General features: G+C 40.9%; 1 non-coding gene across 1 annotated transcript; it reads left to right on the top strand.

Annotated features, from left to right (window-relative positions):
• The first annotated feature begins 6,351 nt into the window (after positions 1-6,351).
• On the top strand, positions 6,352-6,458 carry LOC118483061. Its single transcript, XR_004869530.1, has one exon. It is a non-coding gene; the product is annotated as a small nucleolar RNA R71 (small nucleolar RNA).
• The last annotated feature ends 13,508 nt before the right edge of the window (positions 6,459-19,966 follow it).

A 19,966-nucleotide genomic window follows, 5' to 3' on the forward strand; every position in this document is an offset into this window, starting at 1 on the left:
TCGATTTGGGCTTGTAAAGAGGTGCTTTCGTCGACCTTATGGGCGCCCGGGCAATAGACTTATTTCCCCGGGGAGTGTGCCATTGAAAATTGGTTTGAGCAATTTCCTCAATCTGATATATATTTCGTGTGGGCGTCGATTACCTAAAAGTCCCCCGGAGCTAGAATCAAGTGTCTGCCTAGTGTGTGGCAACAATCCATTGTAGAAAGTGGATACTTGTTGCCATATTGCTAGGCCGTGATGGGACACTTGCGTAATAGCTCCTTGAACCTTTCCCAAGTTTCATATAAGGATTCCCCGTCCTCTTGTGAGTATGTATTAATTTCAGCCATTAATTTAGCAGTTTTAGAAGGAGGGAAATACTTATATAGAAACTTTTGGGCTAGTTCATCCCAGGTGTTTACCGATCCAGCTGGGAGGGTGTTGAGCCAAGCTTTTGCTCGGTCTTTTAGTGAGAATGGAAACATACGGAGGCGGATGGCGTCGTTTGATGCTCCATTGATCCGAAAGGTATCACATATTTCTAAGAAATTAGTTATATGTAGATGAGGATCCTCGTCCGCAAGCCCGTGGAAGGTTGCGGAGTTTTGGAGCATTTGTATCAAATGCGGTCGAAGTTCGAAGTTATTGGCTTCGACATTCGGAGCATTGATAGCGGCGCCTAGATTACCTACGGTGGGCCGTAGATAATCCATAAGGGTACGTTGGTCCGCCATTGGGGGTGGATCACCCGAAACCTTCTCTTGGTTTTTGGCTTTTAACCTTTTTCTGAGAAAGCGTTCGGGTTCTTCTAGCGGTTCCTTTATGTCTTTATTGGAACTGGAGCTCATACACTACGTAAGGATGGCGTTGGGTTCCAAGTCCTGCAATAAAAACATAAAAGAATGTTGGTCAGAAGGTTCACCACGGCCCCGTGTTGAGTGAACACGGCCCCGTGGTCGGAATTACAGTGATTGTTTTTCAGATCCCAGTTACTGGAAGTTGGACACGGCCCCGTGTTGCACCGGCACGGCCCCGTGGTCAGCCTTCTGTAACTTGAAAAACAAAAACTGCCATTAACATTGCTGAGCACGGCCCGTGTCCGACCAGGCACGGCCCCGTGCTGAGCTCTGCAGAAGCTAAAAATCTAAAAAATCCTAAAAAAAAAATCAAAGAAAAATAAAAATATGATTAGGCCGTTGATTCCTAACTTTCTTAAAATCCTTGTGTCCCCGGCAACGGCGCCAAAAACTTGATGTGCTTGAAGTGTAGTATTATTTTTTATGAGTATTTAAGCCCCTTTTTACACTTTTAGCCAAGTTTTAAATTTATAAAACACGATATTTACTTAACACTAAACACACATATGGGCAAGTGCACCCATCGTGGACGTAGTATAGTGTTGGTAAGATACCGAGGTCGTCCAAGGACACAAGAGCTTTTAATACCGGTTTATCCTCAACGTCTAACCAAATCAAAAAGTGAGAAAAATGTTTAAACTAAGAAAAATAAAAACTAACTAAATGCTGAAAAATAAAATAAAATAAAAACAGATAGACAAGATGAATCACTTGGATCCGACACGTGTATTAGTATAACCTTTGATTATTTTTGCACTTTTGCACTTGTTTAAGAGATTATCTTAGTTATTGTAGTAGGCCCCTCTTTTGAAGGCGACGTTACCCTCAACCCAGTAGTTTGAGTCAGCAAGGATACAATCCTAAAGGGTCGGATTATTGAAAGATAATGAATTAAGTTATTAATGCAACTTGTGGTAGGCCCCGCTTTTGGCGGTGACGTTACCCTCGGCTAAGTAGTCTGAGTCAGCAGGGATGCAGTCCTAAATAGCCGGGTTATAGTATTAATAGTAGTTAACTTATGAGGGGGTCAAAGAGTTTGGATCCCCGCCATCCAATACCTATGGGCATTGAAGGAGATCCTACTAAAATTGACCCAGGTCCCAAGCAGGACCTCTAAACGCTGAACAAGGGCAAGACCCTTACCAAACCGTTCCCTTAACCCCCGACCAGGTAGCCAACATACCTCCATATAGACCGTGGAGATATGAATGGTGAAAATCTTTTATTTTATATAGACAGTAAAATAACGCCAAGACACCACGGACAAACGATAAGGAAAGATCACCTTCAACATAAGTAACTAGTTATTAAAGTCATTAATACAAAACCAAATAAAAAGTGCAAAAGATTAAAAATAAAAAGTATTATACTAAACACTTGTCTTCACCAAGTGATGTAAGAGACTTAGGCAAACATGGCCTTAATTGTCAAGAACTCTTACGATCAATCTTGGATCCCGAGACGACTCACACACTCTACGATGGACAATGGATGATGGTGGTGGATGATGGTGTTATGGTGGTGGTGGGTGGTGGATGAGGTGTGAGAGAGGTGGTGTGCCAAGGGATGAGAGAGAATGAAGCCAAGCTCCTCTATTTATAGGCTGAACAGAAGGCTGGACACGGCCCCGTGTCCGCTGGACACGGCCCCGTGCCCGTCTGACATTCTCTCACTTCATTAATTGTAATTGCGAATTACAATTAATGCGCCTGCTGTACTTTCACCACGCCCCCGTGCTCGCTGGACACGGCCCCGTGGTGGGCAATGGAAGCTTCTACTGGTTTGTCTTTTCTACTGCTTCCTGGGCACGCCCCCGTGTTCGCTGGACACGGGGCGTGTTCAGACTCTGTTTCTTCTCCTTTGCCTTGGGAGGTGCCGTTGAGGGTCCGGGCAGTCCACTTTTGTTCCTTTTCTTGTATTTTATGGTAGAATTAGTTGTCTTTTTGCTTCTTTTGTGTTTTTGAGCTCATTTCATCCTGAAAATACAAAAGGAAGACAAAAACACTCTTTTTCCAACATTAGTACTTAAAAAGGGTTAGTTTTATGCCTTAATTGATGTGATTTATATGTTGCATTTTACACACATCAAATACCCCCACACTTGAACTTTTGCTTGTCCTCAAGCAAAACTCTTTAAATGTGGCTTACACTCCCAAATGGAATAGGTAGAAGAGAAGTTTTTTAGCTTGTCCTAGAGTGTCGGGAATCCAAGGTTTTTATAGGTTTTATTTTTATTTATTTACAATCCTATTCGTTATGATTTATTTTGAACGTTTCATAAGATGAATTACTTATTTGGGCATAGCATGCCTTATTAAAATTCCATTTATATACAAGTTCACATACCTCACGGGAGATCACTCAACACTCGGCCGAAGGTGTATATTTTTAGTGAATCACTCGAGAGCGGCACGGAACTCACGTCTTCCATAGGCTTGCCAAGCAATCAATCCTCCTCCTTTTTAACTTTTTACCTTTGTAAATATCAAGAGGACTTTTTGGGTGAAGGCTTGGGTTTAAAGGTGGGTGGTTGGTTAGTGGTTAGTAAAAAGGGCGAAAATCGTAACAAGCATCGGTTTTCGTGAAGTACCTTGTTTTTAGTGACTTTTTATTTTGAAGTATTTCTCCAAACAAGCTTTTATAGCTTTTGTTTGTTTTTGACTTCATCATCATCATTTTTTTTTCAATCGTCACATAAAAAGGTGAGTTTACGAAAAAGCGAACTTGTTACTAAAAAAAATAAATAAAAAGGTTTTTTTTTTTTTTTTTTGGTGGGTAAAAAGGGTTTTGGGGTAATGAAATGAAAGGTTTAGGCTCAAAGGGGCTATCTAGGGGGATTTTGGGTAGGTAAAAAAATGGAAAATAATGGTTTTGAAAGAAAAAATGGTTAGTCCTAATGCCTCCATCATTTACTTACTTGGGTTTAAGTTGGTAAGGACCGGGAATGTATCGTCGTGGCAAGTTCTAGATTTGTAAGGACCGAGCGGCTATTCACACAAGAAACGAAAAATGAGCATTTAATCTAAATATGTGTATTTTTGTGCTCAATAAAGGCTCAAAACTCACTTTTGTGGGAATGGGTTTTTAATGTGACCAAGCATATATAATCGAATTTTTAACTAGACTTGTTATACCGTTTCATAATTTTCTTATGTTGGTTCTTTTCTTTATCACGACGCTATCGGTTGTAAACTTGTAAAAATATAACCTTTTTAGAACTTGTTATTCCCAACTTAAACTAAGACAAGTAAATAAAAAAAAATGAAAAAGTTTTTGAAAAAATTTGGGGTGTTTAGCGGTTCCAATAGAGTTTTGTGTAAGGCTTGTGTTTAGGATTTTGCAAAATTTCAAGGGTTTTAGCATCCCCCCCCACACTTAAATTACACATTGTCCTCAGTGTGTCCAAAAATAATGTTTTTGGTTGATTAGAATGTATAAAAGTGGGTTAAAAAGCAAAGATTTATGTTACTGGCATCCTGGACACGGCCCCGTGTTGACCGGGCACGACCCCGTGGTCAAGTGCCAGTAACAAAAATTACAGAATTGAAACAGAAGCCTGGACACGGGGGCGTGTCCGCTGAACACGGCCCGTGTCCAGTTACCTGAACTGGGTGATTTTCTGCAGGGGCTCAGCACGGGGCCGTGTTGGTTGGGCACGGCCCGTGTTGAGCCTTCTGTGATGGAGATTTTTGTCGGGTTGCTCTGTTCTTCGTGCATGGTTCCATTTTTCTCGTTCCCTTTTTCATCCATTACCACCATGAGTGTGTTTTATTCTGCAAAAACTAAAAGATTAAACTAAACTAAACTAAGGATAGATCCGCGGAATGCCTCCGTGGTGCGCCACGTTTATAAGGGTCCTTGGCTAGACCCGATTCCTGGTTATATATCTTCTGAGTGGAGTGCCTTGCTTCCCAAGTTACACCGTCGGAGAGCGGCATCCAAGCTTGAATCAATAACCTTCATGTAATTGACTGGGTCGTCGTCCTCTATTTTCTTCCCAACTCCGAACTTCACCTCATCGTCCCCATACCTCAAAGTCAGTGTCCCGTCATTCATGTCTACCACTGCTTGTGCTGTGGCAAGGAAGGGTCTCCCTAGGATAAGGGGGACCTCGGTGTCTTCCTCCATGTCGAGTATGACAAAGTCAACTGGATAAACGAATCTGCTTACCCTTACCAAGACATTCTCGATGACACCTTGTGGGAACTTGACTGATCGATCAGCGAGTTGTATGCTTATTTTTGTAGGGCTCGTGGTTCCCAAGCCAAGCCTTTTGAACATCGATGAGGGCATGAGGTTAATGCTAGCCCCTAAGTCGGCCAAGGCATTGCGAACGGGTGATTCCCCTATTGAGCATGGAATCGTGAAACTTCCGGGATCGATTTTCTTTTGGGGTAGTTTATTGAGTACGAGGGCAGAGCATTCTTCGCCTAAATTAACTAATTGCAAATTTTCAATTTTCTTTTTATGTGTAAGGAAGTCCCTCATAAATTTAGAATATTTGGGCATTTGGGTTAGGACTTCGATAAAAGGAATATTGACATGCAATTGTTTTAACAGACTCTCGAATTTTGCGAACTGCTCATTGGTCTTTTGACGAATTAACCTACCGGGGTACGGAACTCGAGGAGCCTTGGTAGGCTCTGGTGATGGGGGAGAGTTCTTTTCCTGCAGATGTGTTGGCATTGTTTCTTCCGTTGGTGGAGGTACTTCTGCAGGTCCTACGGTGCGGTTTCGTAGTGTGATGAGGTGAACTTGCGCCTTTGGGTTTGTTTCGGTATTGCTAGGTAATGCGCCTTGCGGTCTCTCGGAAAAATTTTGTGCTAGTTGATTTATTTGTTTTTCTATGTTTTGAATGCTAGCTTGTTGATTCCTAAAATTAGATTCTAATTGTAGAAATCTTTCCGAGTTTTTCTTATCAGTGTCAGAGACGAGGCGAGATATAGTATCTTCGAGCCTTTCTCGTCCACCTTGTTGTTGAGTGAAATTTTGTGACTCATTTCTTGATTGCTGAAAGTTTGTTCGTTGGGTTTGTTGGTTACTACTATTGCCGGTTTCCCTCCAACCAAGGTTTGGGTGATTTCGCCATCCTTGGTTGTAAGTTCCCGTTGGAGGACCCGACGGCGTAGGTCTATTATCAATGTAGTTTACCATTTCTTGTTGATCGTCCGTTTCTTTCATGCAACTCCAATTTTCATGTGACCCACCACACCCTTCACAAGCCATAACCGAGACTGTTTTTGTCATTTCTAATTTTTTTATTTTTGAAGAAAGGGCCTCGATTTGGGCTTGTAAAGAGGTGCTTTCGTCGACCTTATGGGCGCCCGGGGCAATAGACTTATTTCCCCGGGGAGTGTGCCATTGAAAATTGGTTTGAGCAATTTCCTCAATCTGATTATATATTTCGTGTGGGCGTCGATTACCTAAAAGTCCCCCGGAGCTAGAATCAAGTGTCTGCCTAGTGTGTGGCAACAATCCATTGTAGAAAGTGGATACTTGTTGCCATATTGCTAGGCCGTGATGGGGACACTTGCGTAATAGCTCCTTGAACCTTTCCCAAGTTTCATATAAGGATTCCCCGTCCTCTTGTGAGTATGTATTAATTTCAGCCATTAATTTAGCAGTTTTAGAAGGAGGGAAATACTTATATAGAAACTTTTGGGCTAGTTCATCCCAGGTGTTTACCGATCCAGCTGGGAGGGTGTTGAGCCAAGCTTTTGCTCGGTCTTTTAGTGAGAATGGAAACATACGGAGGCGGATGGCGTCGTTTGATGCTCCATTGATCCGAAAGGTATCACATATTTCTAAGAAATTAGTTATATGTAGATGAGGATCCTCGTCCGCAAGCCCGTGGAAGGTTGCGGAGTTTTGGAGCATTTGTATCAAATGCGGTCGAAGTTCGAAGTTATTGGCTTCGACATTCGGAGCATTGATAGCGGCGCCTAGATTACCTACGGTGGGCCGTAGATAATCCATAAGGGTACGTTGGTCCGCCATTGGGGGTGGATCACCCGAAACCTTCTCTTGGTTTTTGGCTTTTAACCTTTTTCTGAGAAAGCGTTCGGGTTCTTCTAGCGGTTCCTTTATGTCTTTATTGGAACTGGAGCTCATACACTACGTAAGGATGGCGTTGGGTTCCAAGTCCTGCAATAAAAACATAAAAGAATGTTGGTCAGAAGGTTCACCACGGCCCCGTGTTGAGTGAACACGGCCCCGTGGTCGGAATTACAGTGATTGTTTTTCAGATCCCAGTTACTGGAAGTTGGACACGGCCCCGTGTTGCACCGGCACGGCCCCGTGGTCAGCCTTCTGTAACTTGAAAAACAAAAACTGCCATTAACGTTGCTGAGCACGGCCCGTGTCCGACCAGGCACGGCCCCGTGCTGAGCTCTGCAGAAGCTAAAAATCTAAAAAATCCTAAAAAAAAAATCAAAGAAAAATAAAAATATGATTAGGCCGTTGATTCCTAACTTTCTTAAAATCCTTGTGTCCCCGGCAACGGCGCCAAAAACTTGATGTGCTTGAAGTGTAGTATTATTTTTTATGAGTATTTAAGCCCCTTTTTACACTTTTAGCCAAGTTTTAAATTTATAAAACACGATATTTACTTAACACTAAACACACATATGGGCAAGTGCACCCATCGTGGACGTAGTATAGTGTTGGTAAGATACCGAGGTCGTCCAAGGACACAAGAGCTTTTAATACCGGTTTATCCTCAACGTCTAACCAAATCAAAAAGTGAGAAAAATGTTTAAACTAAGAAAAATAAAAACTAACTAAATGCTGAAAAATAAAATAAAATAAAAACAGATAGACAAGATGAATCACTTGGATCCGACACGTGTATTAGTATAACCTTTGATTATTTTTGCACTTTTGCACTTGTTTAAGAGATTATCTTAGTTATTGTAGTAGGCCCCTCTTTTGAAGGCGATGTTACCCTCAACCCAGTAGTTTGAGTCAGCAAGGATACAATCCTAAAGGGTCGGATTATTGAAAGATAATGAATTAAGTTATTAATGCAAATTGTGGTAGGCCCCGCTTTTGGCGGTGACGTTACCCTCGGCTAAGTAGTCTGAGTCAGCAGGGATACAGTCCTAAATAGCCGGGTTATAGTATTAATAGTAGTTAACTTATGAGGGGGTCAAAGAGTTTGGATCCCCGCCATCCAATACCTATGGGCATTGAAGGAGATCCTACTAAAATTGACCCAGGTCCCAAGCAGGACCTCTAAACGCTGAACAAGGGCAAGACCCTTACCAAACCGTTCCCTTAACCCCCGACCAGGTAGCCAACATACCTCCATATAGACCGTGGAGATATGAATGGTGAAAATCTTTTATTTTATATAGACAGTAAAATAACGCCAAGACACCACGGACAAACGATAAGGAAAGATCACCTTCAACATAAGTAACTAGTTATTAAAGTCATTAATACAAAACCAAATAAAAAGTGCAAAAGATTAAAAATAAAAAGTATTATACTAAACACTTGTCTTCACCAAGTGATGTAAGAGACTTAGGCAAACATGGCCTTGATTGTCAAGAACTCTTACGATCAATCTTGGATCCCGAGACGACTCACACACTCTACGATGGACAATGGATGATGGTGGTGGATGATGGTGTTATGGTGGTGGTGGGTGGTGGATGAGGTGTGAGAGAGGTGGTGTGCCAAGGGATGAGAGAGAATGAAGCCAAGCTCCTCTATTTATAGGCTGAACAGAAGGCTGGACACGGCCCCGTGTCCGCTGGACACGGCCCCGTGCCCGTCTGACATTCTCTCACTTCATTAATTGTAATTGCAAATTACAATTAATGCGCCTGCTGTACTTTCACCACGCCCCTGTGCTCGCAGGACACGGCCCCGTGGCGGGCAATGGAAGCTTCTACTGGTTTGTCTTTTCTACTGCTTCCTGGGCACGCCCCCGTGTTCGCTGGACACGGGGCGTGTTCAGACTCTGTTTCTTCTCCTTTGCCTTGGGAGGTGCCGTTGAGGGTCCGGGCAGTCCACTTTTGTTCCTTTTCTTGTATTTTATGGTAGAATTAGTTGTCTTTTTGCTTCTTTTGTGTTTTTGAGCTCATTTCATCCTGAAAATACAAAAGGAAGACAAAAACACTCTTTTTCCAACATTAGTACTTAAAAAGGGTTAGTTTTATGCCTTAATTGATGTGATTTATATGTTGCATTTTACACACATCAATGAATACCATTACTGGTGAAATAGTCTTCAGGACATTTGGGGACGAAGATATGGGTCACTCAACCCACCGGCGAACACGATAATTTACACGTTTACCTGACCCACCTTACACTACAAGAGACGTACTTTAATTTCATGATAGTTTTTCTTAAATATGCGGGATCTTTGCACTAGCTCTTGCACCGACACATGATTATTGATTAATGATACGTCCAATTTCTACCATTGGCATAGATCAAACCATCACTCTCTTACCAGAGTGACATTAAGTTCTCGCTACTCCATGTTGAGATACTGAAATGAACACGCACTCACTTAGAGAATTTGGAAGGCTCAACCTTCGATCATTAGTGATCACTCCTTGAAACCTTGAGGGTGGTGATGTATTGTTGATACGATCATACTCTCTTGAACACGTTTTCGCGTCTTTCCTTTGGAACCTCACGACTACGCAGACGTATTTTGGATTCATTCGCACAACCCAATGAACTCCTCCTAACTTGGTTGCTTACTTGATGAATCACAAACCCACCTAAGTTCATGGATTCAGGTGAATTGTTCCTCCTTCGCATGTGGGTGAGTCCGACGACTTTTGATGGAAGTCTCAGTGAATCTTAACACTACACACTTGTATGACAATCATGCTGCTATGTTGAATTCCTGTTCTGATTGATTTAACCCCGTGACAGCTATATTCGATCAACGGCATACTTTATCCCAACTATACCCAACTTGCGTACAACCAGCTGTACCTTCGACATCAGGTAAACCCCTGCTAGGGATTATTAAACGCTTATTCATCGATCGCGGCTACCCTTTCTCATGTTTCCCCACCCATACACGTTATACTTTTGAACCCTACGCTCTTAAAAGTGTTCCCCGTGGACACTCGCTTGGACAAGTTACGCTCTATGAACGTTACTCAGTGAGCATTGGGCCATGAACATGTTGATACCTCAGGTACTTTTCCTTGATCTTGATACGGCTGATATGGGTCCTCAGACACGATAGATATGTCCCTTATTTTCTTTGACGACATCCGAACCCACTTGAAGAACTGTCCTCGCAACTACAAGAGCTCTTGGATATGGGTTTTATTCGCCCTAGCTCTTCGCCCTGGGGAGCTCCAGTCTTGTTTGTGAAGAAGAAAGACGGTACTTTAGAATGTGTATTGACTATCACAAACTCAACAAGGTGATTGTGAAGAATCGTTATCCCCTCCCACATATAGACGACTTATTCGACCAGTTGCAAGGGTCGAGTTTCTACTCCAAGATTGACCTGAGGTCAGGTTACCATCAACTGAGAGTCCGAGACGAGGATATCTCTAAAACAGCATTCAGGACTCGTTACGGGCATTACGAGTTTCTGGTTATACCTTTCGGATTGACGAATGCACCTGCGGTCTTCATGGATCTCATGAGCCGAGTGTGCAAACCCTACCTGGATAAGTTCGTTATCGTTTTCATCGATGACATCCTGATCTATTCGAAGAGCCAGGAAGAACACGAGCAACACCTGAGGCTTATTTTGGAACTTCTTCGAACAGAGCAGTTGTATGCCAAATTTTCGAAATGTGACTTCTGGCTTCGCGAAGTCCACTTTCTAGGCCACGTGGTAAACAAGGATGGGATTCATGTTGATCCATCCAAGTTAGACTCAATCAAGAACTGGCCTGCACCCCGTGCACCAACAGAAATCTGCCAATTCTTGGGTTTGGCGGGCTACTACAGAAGATTCATCAAGGATTTCTCTAAGATTGCGCAACCACTCACCTCGCTAACTCAGAAGGGTGTCATCTATCGTTGGGGTGATGCACAGGAATCTGCTTTTCAGTACCTAAAAGATAGACTTTGTAGCGCCCCTATCCTCTCATTGCCTGAGGGCATAGATGATTTTGTGGTTTATTGCGACACTTCCATCCAAGGACTTGGTTGCGTGTTGATGCAACGTGACAAGGTCATTGCCTATGCATCGCGTCAACTTAAAGTTCATGAATGGAACTACAATACGCACGACTTGGAATTGGGAGCAGTTGTTTTCGCACTTAAGATATGGAGACATTACCTGTACGGTACCAAGTGCACCATTTACACCGATCACAGGAGTCTCAAGCATATCTTCAAGCAAAAGGAGTTGAACATGCGACAACGCCGATGGGTCGAGCTCTTGAATGATTATGAATGCGCTATCAAATACCATCCGGGCTAGGCCAATGTTGTGGCCGACGCCCTCAGTCGAAAGGATGCTACACCAAAGCGTGTACGTGCGTTACAGTTTACCATTCACTCTAACCTTCCCGCTCAAATTCGTGATGCTCAGGTCGAAGCATTGAAAGCAGAAAACATCAGGGCTGAGTCCCTGCGAGGATCAAGGAAACGGCTAGAACAAAAGGAAGACGGCGCTTACTATGTAACAGGGTGCATCTGGGTCTCACTTTACAGAAACTTACGCGAGCTTATGATGGATGAAGCGCACAAGTCTCGTTACTCAGTACATCCTGGTTCGGATAAGATATACCACGAATTAAAGACTACATAGTGGTGGCCTAGTATGAAAGCCAACATAGCAACCTACGTCAGTAAATGCTTGACTTGTGCTAGGGTCAAGGTCGAATACCAGAAACCATCAGGCCTACTTCAACAACCAGAGATACCTAAATGGAAATGGGAGCAAATTTCCATGGATTTCGTTACTAGCCTGCCTAGATCTCAACACGGAAATGACACCATTTGGGTGATAGTAGATCGACTGACTAAGTCTGCACACTTCTTGGCTATCAAGGAAACCGACAAGTTTTCTACTCTAGCAGACATCTACCTAAAGGAAGTAGTATCAAGGCACGGGGTGCCAACTTCCATCATTTCTGATCGTGACTCGCGTTTTACATCTGAATTATGGAAAGCTATGCATAAGTCCTTTGGTTCTCGATTAGACATGAGCACGACATATCATCCACAGACGGATGGGCAATCTGAACGCACCATCCAAACCCTTGAAGACATGCTTAGGGCATGTGTAATCGATTTTGGTAATGGCTGGGAAAAGCACCTCCCGTTAGTGGAGTTTTTGTATAACAACAGTTACCACACCAGTATCCAGGCCGCTCCGTTCGAGGCATTGTACGGACGGAAGTGCCGATCACCTCTTTGTTGGGCAGAGGTTGGCGACAGTCAAATTACTGGCCCAGAACTTGTGGTAGACACAACTGAGAAGATTGCTCAGATACGACAACGAATGGCGGCAGCTCGTGACCTGTCAGAAAAGCTACGCTGATAAGCGCAGGAAACCACTCGAGTTCCAGGTTGGGGATCGAGTGCTACTCAAAGTCTCACCTTGGAAAGGTGTGGTTCGTTTTGGCAAACGAGGCAAACTCAATCCGCGTTATGTCGGACCGTTCGAAATCATTGAGAAAATTGGCAAAGTCGCTTACAAGTTGAACCTACCTGAAGAACTCAGCAGAGTTCACAACGTATTCCACGTGTCAAATCTGAAAAAGTGTGTGTCAGATGAGACCCTCATAGTTCCCTTAAAGGAGCTCACTATCGACGATCAGCTCCGATTCGTCGAGGAACCAGTAGAGATTACTGATCAAGACGTTAAGGTTCTCAAGCGTACCAGAATACCTCTTGTTCGAGTTCGTTGGAACTCCGGTCATGGCCCAGAGTATACCTGGGAACGAGAAGACCAAATGAAACCCAAGTATCCCCAGTTGTTTAAGAAAAGTGCAACCACTACTGAGGTTGAAGCTACTTTAGAATTTCGGGATGAAATTCCAAACCAACGGGGGGATGATGTGACACCCCAGGAAAAACCAGTAAACCACGCAACTTAACTGGCTTCCTCAGTAACCACGCGCTAAATTTCGGGACAAATTTGCTTGACAAGGGGAGAATGTGACAACCCTCATAATTACATGTATCCGTACGATTAATTAATGTTAATTTAAGTGCTTGATGACTGTGCTGAATTACTTAACTACTTTCTGATTACTGCGTCATACTTACATATGCTTGTTAACATACTAGTCTTGTGCAGAAAATTGACTAAATAGTCATGTATGCTTTCCTGAGTGTTGGGAATTAAAAGTGTTACAAAAAAATACATAAAAGACACTAAACGGAACAACTTAGCACTTTAACGAACCGGTATCTAACCGAACAACCAGACATTACCCGGGACACCAAAATATTGCAAGAAACATTGTTTAATTATTTCTTGGCTAGTTATGATCCCCGTACACCATAACACCCACTAAATATCTAGTAAACTAACTAGACTAACTATATGCTTGGTTTTAAGTTATAATCTAACCATCTAGTTACAATTTACATTTAGACCCCCTCCCCCTAGCCTAATCGGTCACCATCACCACCATACTTCACACCATACCTCTTGGATTCTATCTAATATTTTATTTGATTTGTTGCTTGAGATCTTTGCCATAATATTGTGTAATCAATATAAGTATGGCCAATATCTAAACAAGATCTCTCCATATCATTTCACATCTTCACAAGTTCACACACCACCTCCCTCAACTCTCCCTCTCCCCTCTCGGCTCACTCTAGGCCGCCACCACCACCTTATCACCACCATGTTCATCCAATTTCAAGCTCCATTCATGTGTTAGAAGATGCTTTGTGAAGCTTGAGGCTTGTGGATCACCAAGGAGCTCACTTACTTACTTTTTCTCACATCATTTTCATCATCTTTTCACTAGAGATCTTCCCTACCCTTTGAGCTAGTTGTAAGTTCTTGATTTAACCTTGTTTACTCCTACTTTAATGGTTAAAAGATAAAATAGGATGAAATAATGCTAGTATGATGTTGTCTTGTTTATGTTGATAATAGTTACTTGATGAAAACTTGTACTCTTGAAATCTGTTATGAACAATGGTACTTGACATGATAAATCTGAGTTAAATAAACAATAACCTGCTGCAAGTGATGTTAAATGTCGTTGTTGGTCACTAAACATGTTAACGGAACAAATAGAACTTGCGTTAGAGCGCCGTAAGCTGAAAACAGGAAGTTGTCAAACTGTTACAGCCGCCTTCAGTCGGCTGTAACCAGGTCGTAACTTAACAAAAAATTGATTTTCTTGAGTCTATAACGTGTTATTTCGAAATACGGTTCTAATGGCACTAGAATCATAATTTTTGGACATCGTTTGCTATTTTTAAAGGGGTAGTTTTTCACAGCAGCAAAAGTTGCATTTTTGCTGCTGAAAATGTGTGTTATGTTTTTCGTCATAACTTGAAATCTGTGTAGAATTAGCTCATGAAATTTGTACTGTAGATGACCACTGATGTCATTGTAATGCTCCAACTGGAATTTTATAAATCGGACTTACGATAAATTTTAAATGAATTATTCCGTGGACTGCAGTCAGAAAGTGGTGAATCTGATTACAGGTCGGTAAATGATTTTTTATAAAATATTGGTAATCAATTGGATCCCGATATTTTTACACAGTAATATTTGGATTGCTTATCTGTAAAAGTTTGGTAATTTTTGGAGTAAGTTAACTATTTTATTAAAATACCCAAAAACAGTCCAGTTTTGGATGTTCAAGCTGAAACAATATAACTAGTGATTTGCATGTCTAAATGTCGGTTATGTTATCCGATAATGATCTAACGTGTTGTATGTCAATGAAAGTGTTATGTGCAATATCGTATGCTTGCTCTTGAGTATCTATAAGTGGAATGTTTATATGGGCGTGACCTATTAAAGTGAGTGCATGTTATGTGGTAGATGTGTGTAGGAACTTCATGCTTATTTGAAGTCACTAATAAACTAAGTGGTAATCATACTAGGACGTGATTGACCAACACCGATTGTTAGCTATTTTATAGAGTCAAACCGAGCAACCAAAGGTGAGTTCACACTCTTTCTAAGGCATGGGATTCCCGGTGGTTGGGAATGGGTTAAAGAACTAAAACGGAACCTGCATATCCTCCTTGGGTAGGATATGTAGCGCCATCCTCCATAGGTAGGATGCCAATATTAAGGAATGGGTTAAAGAACTAAAACGGAACCTGCATATCCTCCTTGGGTAGGATATGTACCGCCATCCTCCATAGGTAGGATGCCAATATTAATCCTGCGTATTCTCCTTGGGTAGAATACGTACGTTCGTCCTCCTTGGGTAGGACAACAACCTTAGAACTTACTAGACAAAACTCTATCATTAAGTCCCTCATTTTATATCGACTTAATCGCCGAGGCGAATGACGAGCGGGTCATTAGTTAATAGCGCTATTAGGTTTAAGAAACCTCACACCGTGCCAGTCGGACGGGCGTGTACTAATGGACTATGGCAAACTGTCAATGATGATAGACATTGACGTAGGGCACAACTATTGTTCGTCAGTTGTCGATATGGTAACGGTCTAGTGGTTCACATGGGGAAGCCCCCACTGATTATGGTTATGGTTTGGGAAAGAAGGAATTGGTTAATCATATTTTCAATTATGGGGTAACCCCCACGGTAAGTAAGCCAACTAAAGACAAACCATGTTTTCGAAGACAACTTAAAGCAAACACCCAACTGTGAACTCACTTAACTTTGTTGTTGACTCGTTGTTACATGCCTTACAGGTCGTTAGATGCTTATGGAGCTTGCACGAGGAGGAGGTCGTTGTGGAATATGGACTGTCGAGTCCCAAGTTAAACATTCAAACTTATGAACTATGGAACTTATGTTTTGGTTTTACGTCTTATGCTTCCGCTATTAACTTAAAGTTGGTTACTTCCTCTTGGTCACCAATTGTATTGTGTTTGGTTTTATTTACTTAATTACGTTGTTCAATATGATTGGTGGCTCGATCCTGGTCATGTCACGCCTCCAAGCGGTGATACTCCGCATGTGGATTTTGGGGGTGTGACAAATAATATTACTACTAATAGTAATACTCCTATTAACTACTAAAATTGAATAATAAATAACTAAACATAAACGTAAACGAGAGCATACCTTAAAACTATTTACGGCACGTTGATGTAGAGTTTCCCTACTCCTGCTCCTACTCGCGCTCCAAAAGCGACTATTAACAACACCCAACGGGGTATCGTATACTTGGGATTCTCTATACTAGAGCGTTTCCATTAAAGAAACTAGTACCTAAACAAACTACTGAGACTCTTATTTAAAGCAAGCAAGCAAGCACCTCAAAATCTATCTGGGTCGATGTGGATACAATTGACATGCCTACCTGCCTACCTGCCTGCTTGACCTGCTAGCTAGCTTGCTTATATATATTAATTCAGCTGCTTCACTTGTTTTTCTCGTATAACTTTTAAAATATGACGTTTTATAAAACGACGAATATGTCATTAGAACGAGCATATTTTTATCTATGTTTTAACCTAAGTTTCATTAAAAACGGAGTAAGATAAAAAATAATATATTTAATTATTAATACTAAACGGTCTCATATACACGACCCCATATATATCTATTTTTCATGTATATCTATTTAGGTGATTAATAAATCTTACTTAGCTTAATTAATCTTGCTTAGCTTAATTAATCCTGCTTAGCTTAATTAATCTTACTTAACGGATTAATTAATTAACTGACTTAATTAACTGATTAATTTACCTTAACTTTTATAATTTGCTTAGTTGATTACTTAGCTTAATTAGCAGATTAATCACCCTACTCAGCTTGCTTAACTGTTAAGTTTTCTTAGCTATTAAGTTTTCTTAATTGCTAAGTTTACTTTCCTGTTAAGTATTCTATCTTAACAACTTTATGAGTTCTAATTTCTAGATACAATGGAACTCGTATTAGCGTATTAACCCAATTCAACTTTAACGATAATCACGAGATCAAAACTCACAACGAATGACAAAGTATAGCCGTATACAAGCAGCACTTAAACATCCGTTGGATCAGTTTCAATCGACCGGATAGGGTATCGTATCAGTGATTTGAGTTAGTACTCTAATTACGAGCAGAGTTTTAGGGTTTAGGGGTGTTGTGCCAAGAAACGGAGATACGAGAGAGCAAGTTCGTCAAAATTCGATCGAACTGGTGCAGGAATTCAAGTCCCACTGCTACCCTTATATACCTGAATTTTGGGTCCCCTCGCGTGTCGCGCCAGACCCATATGGTCCCAGCGCGTGGCGCGACGATGGTCGATCTAGCTTTGGTCGCCACGTGTCCCACGTAGGCCTGACACGTGTCCTTGGCCGCCCTTCTCGTCCAATCATGCGTTTTCCTCGATTTTCGTGCCGATACTTATCGCGTATGTTTGGGTCTTGATCTTACATGATTCATTTTTAATTGCGAATCTAATAAGACTATTTTTATGCGATTTGGTTCGTCGAATGCCAAGATTCCTTAATCGCTAAATTTTCCAGCTTGAATATACAAGTTTTATCGCGCGCACTTCTGCTTTTGATTACGGTTTGTTGTCGAGAATATTTTTATGAGGGTTGTTACATCGATAGGTTCATGTCGATAACTAACGTGCTTCATTTCACATTGTGTACGTGCTAGTTATGCGTAAACGATTTCAAACTCTATTATGCTATATCAAACTTGTATACTCACCTTTACACTAAGTGTATTGACTTTTACTTTAACGTATGTGGCAGGTGCTTAGGATGTTTGAATGCTTTGCTTGCTGTGAAATCGAGGCTAGGAAAGGTCTAGAAACCAATAAACAATTGTATGTATTTGAAAATCTGAGTTGTCGGAACAGAACAATTTGACTAGAACTTGTCTGTAATAATTATGTTATCTTTTATGACATGGTATGGGACATGTTGCTTTAAATAACTTGTAATTATAGTTGTTATGGAAACTTCTGGACAATCTGTTTCGCTCAGTGCCACGCCCCAATGTTTCCGCCATCGGTTGGGGTGTGACAGATATTCACAGTTACGAGATTTTAGTTGGGTTACAAATGGGTTGTATCGGTTATTCAGATCTCCATTAGGTCATCTTTCCAAACTGCAACACATGAATATGTGGTTCCCAATTTGTAACAGATCATCACAAAGCCCTTGTGTTTACATGCAGTGTACAATGTAAACTGGGATAATGAATATATATAGTTCTCGAAGAATCTCGTTCCATATTCTCTCCTTTTGCTAGTTTTCGAAGATGAAATAAGATCAAGTTTAACGTAATGAAATAATGGTAACTACCAAAGGGATAATGGATATGGTTACAACTACCAAGGCGGCAATGGATATGGTACCAACTACCAAGGGGATAATGGATATGGTAATAACTACCAAGGGGATATGGATATGTTGCATAATTTATTTAGTTTCTGTTTGGCACCTTCAATCTCTGTTGCTTCATTAAAATTAACAAAGCGGCCTCGGCTGCATGAAGCTTTGCATTCTCTTTGATGTATGTTGCAAGTTAAATCCACAATCGATGTATGTTGGGTAATTGTAAGTATTTCATTTGCGTTAATGAGGTGTTAAATGTTTTACTTGCAAATATAAATGTTTTACTTCAAACTTTCAACCTCATTTTCCAACATAACACGCCCCATTTCATCTTTTTTGCTGTTTTCTTCGATTTCAACAAATCTTTTCAACAATCAGTAAGTAAATACACAACGATTCTCCAATCCCAGACAGTAATGTAAGGAGAAACGTTAAGATAATGGACATCCATCAAGCTCAAAAAGAAAACTTGTGTTCAAGGTTTCTTGTTATGTAAAGTACTTGGCTTCAAGTGCAATCTTGGATTAATCATTAACGTATTCTCTCTTTCTTGTCCCGAATGCATCTACGTTTCGAAGGTATAACACAGTCAATGTAGTAAAATGTGAGGTTTTACAGCAACGATATCGATATTCTAGTTCTCGAAGAATCTCGTTCCGTATTCTCTTCTTTTGCTAGTTCTCGAATATGAAATAAGATCGAGCTTAACATAATGAAATAATGGTAACAACTACCAAGGGGATAATGGATATGGTAACAACTACCAAGACGACAATTAGGATGCGTACAGAAACCACCAAGTGGATAATGGATATTATATAAATACAAAAACACAGTCCTTTTCCATCAATTTCCAGAACATTCTCCCCAAACCATAACAAAGTCCTTTTCCTTCAATTTTCAAAACTTTCATTGTGAACTTGAGAACAGGAAGCTCAACAATGGTGGTAATAAATCTGCTTATGAATTTGTTTATCTACCAATTTATTTCAAAAAAAGTTATTAACTAACTCAAACAAAGTTCGTAGTTCTAAATCCTCAACGTTACTGCGTTTTCGTCAATTCCACATATACTAATTAAAAAAAAAAGTTGGTTAATTATATACGGGTCGTATAACATTATACGACCCGTATACAAGACATAAAAAGTGCTCGTATGTTGAGTATACGATTGAATAAAAATTATAAATGTTGTATACGACCCATATAACTTTATACGTGCCGTATACAGTCTTGTAATTCAGCAGTCATTACTTCACCAGAAGATGGGTATAGAAACCACCGGAGAGTGTGGGATGGAGTGAAGTGACGGTGAAAAGGTGAAGGTTATTGGTTATGATGATTAAAGGGAGGTGAGATGTTAAATGTGTTCCTCACTGTTCACCGGTTTTTTAGTTGCTTCTCATGCTTGATATCATTTTAGTTGAACCACAACCTATTACAGCATTGTATGAGGTGTGTTAGAAGGATGAAAAACAACTTGATATACAATACCGGAGGAATGTGAGTGTTTCAAAATGCAACTTTGGATTTGATTAAATGTCGTTCTAATCCATATAAACTCGCAGGTGACAGAACCATTGCAAATGTCTATATGGGCCCACAAGCTATTATTAATTTTAATGAAGCAACGAAGATTGAAGGTGCCAAACAAAAACTAAATAAATTATCGACCAACTGCTCATCATGGCATCTAAATCCTTGAATCCCAACGCTTTTC

Source organism: Helianthus annuus, chromosome 1 (assembly GCF_002127325.2).
Source record: "Helianthus annuus cultivar XRQ/B chromosome 1, HanXRQr2.0-SUNRISE, whole genome shotgun sequence".
Taxonomy (NCBI): Eukaryota; Viridiplantae; Streptophyta; class Magnoliopsida; order Asterales; family Asteraceae; genus Helianthus; species Helianthus annuus.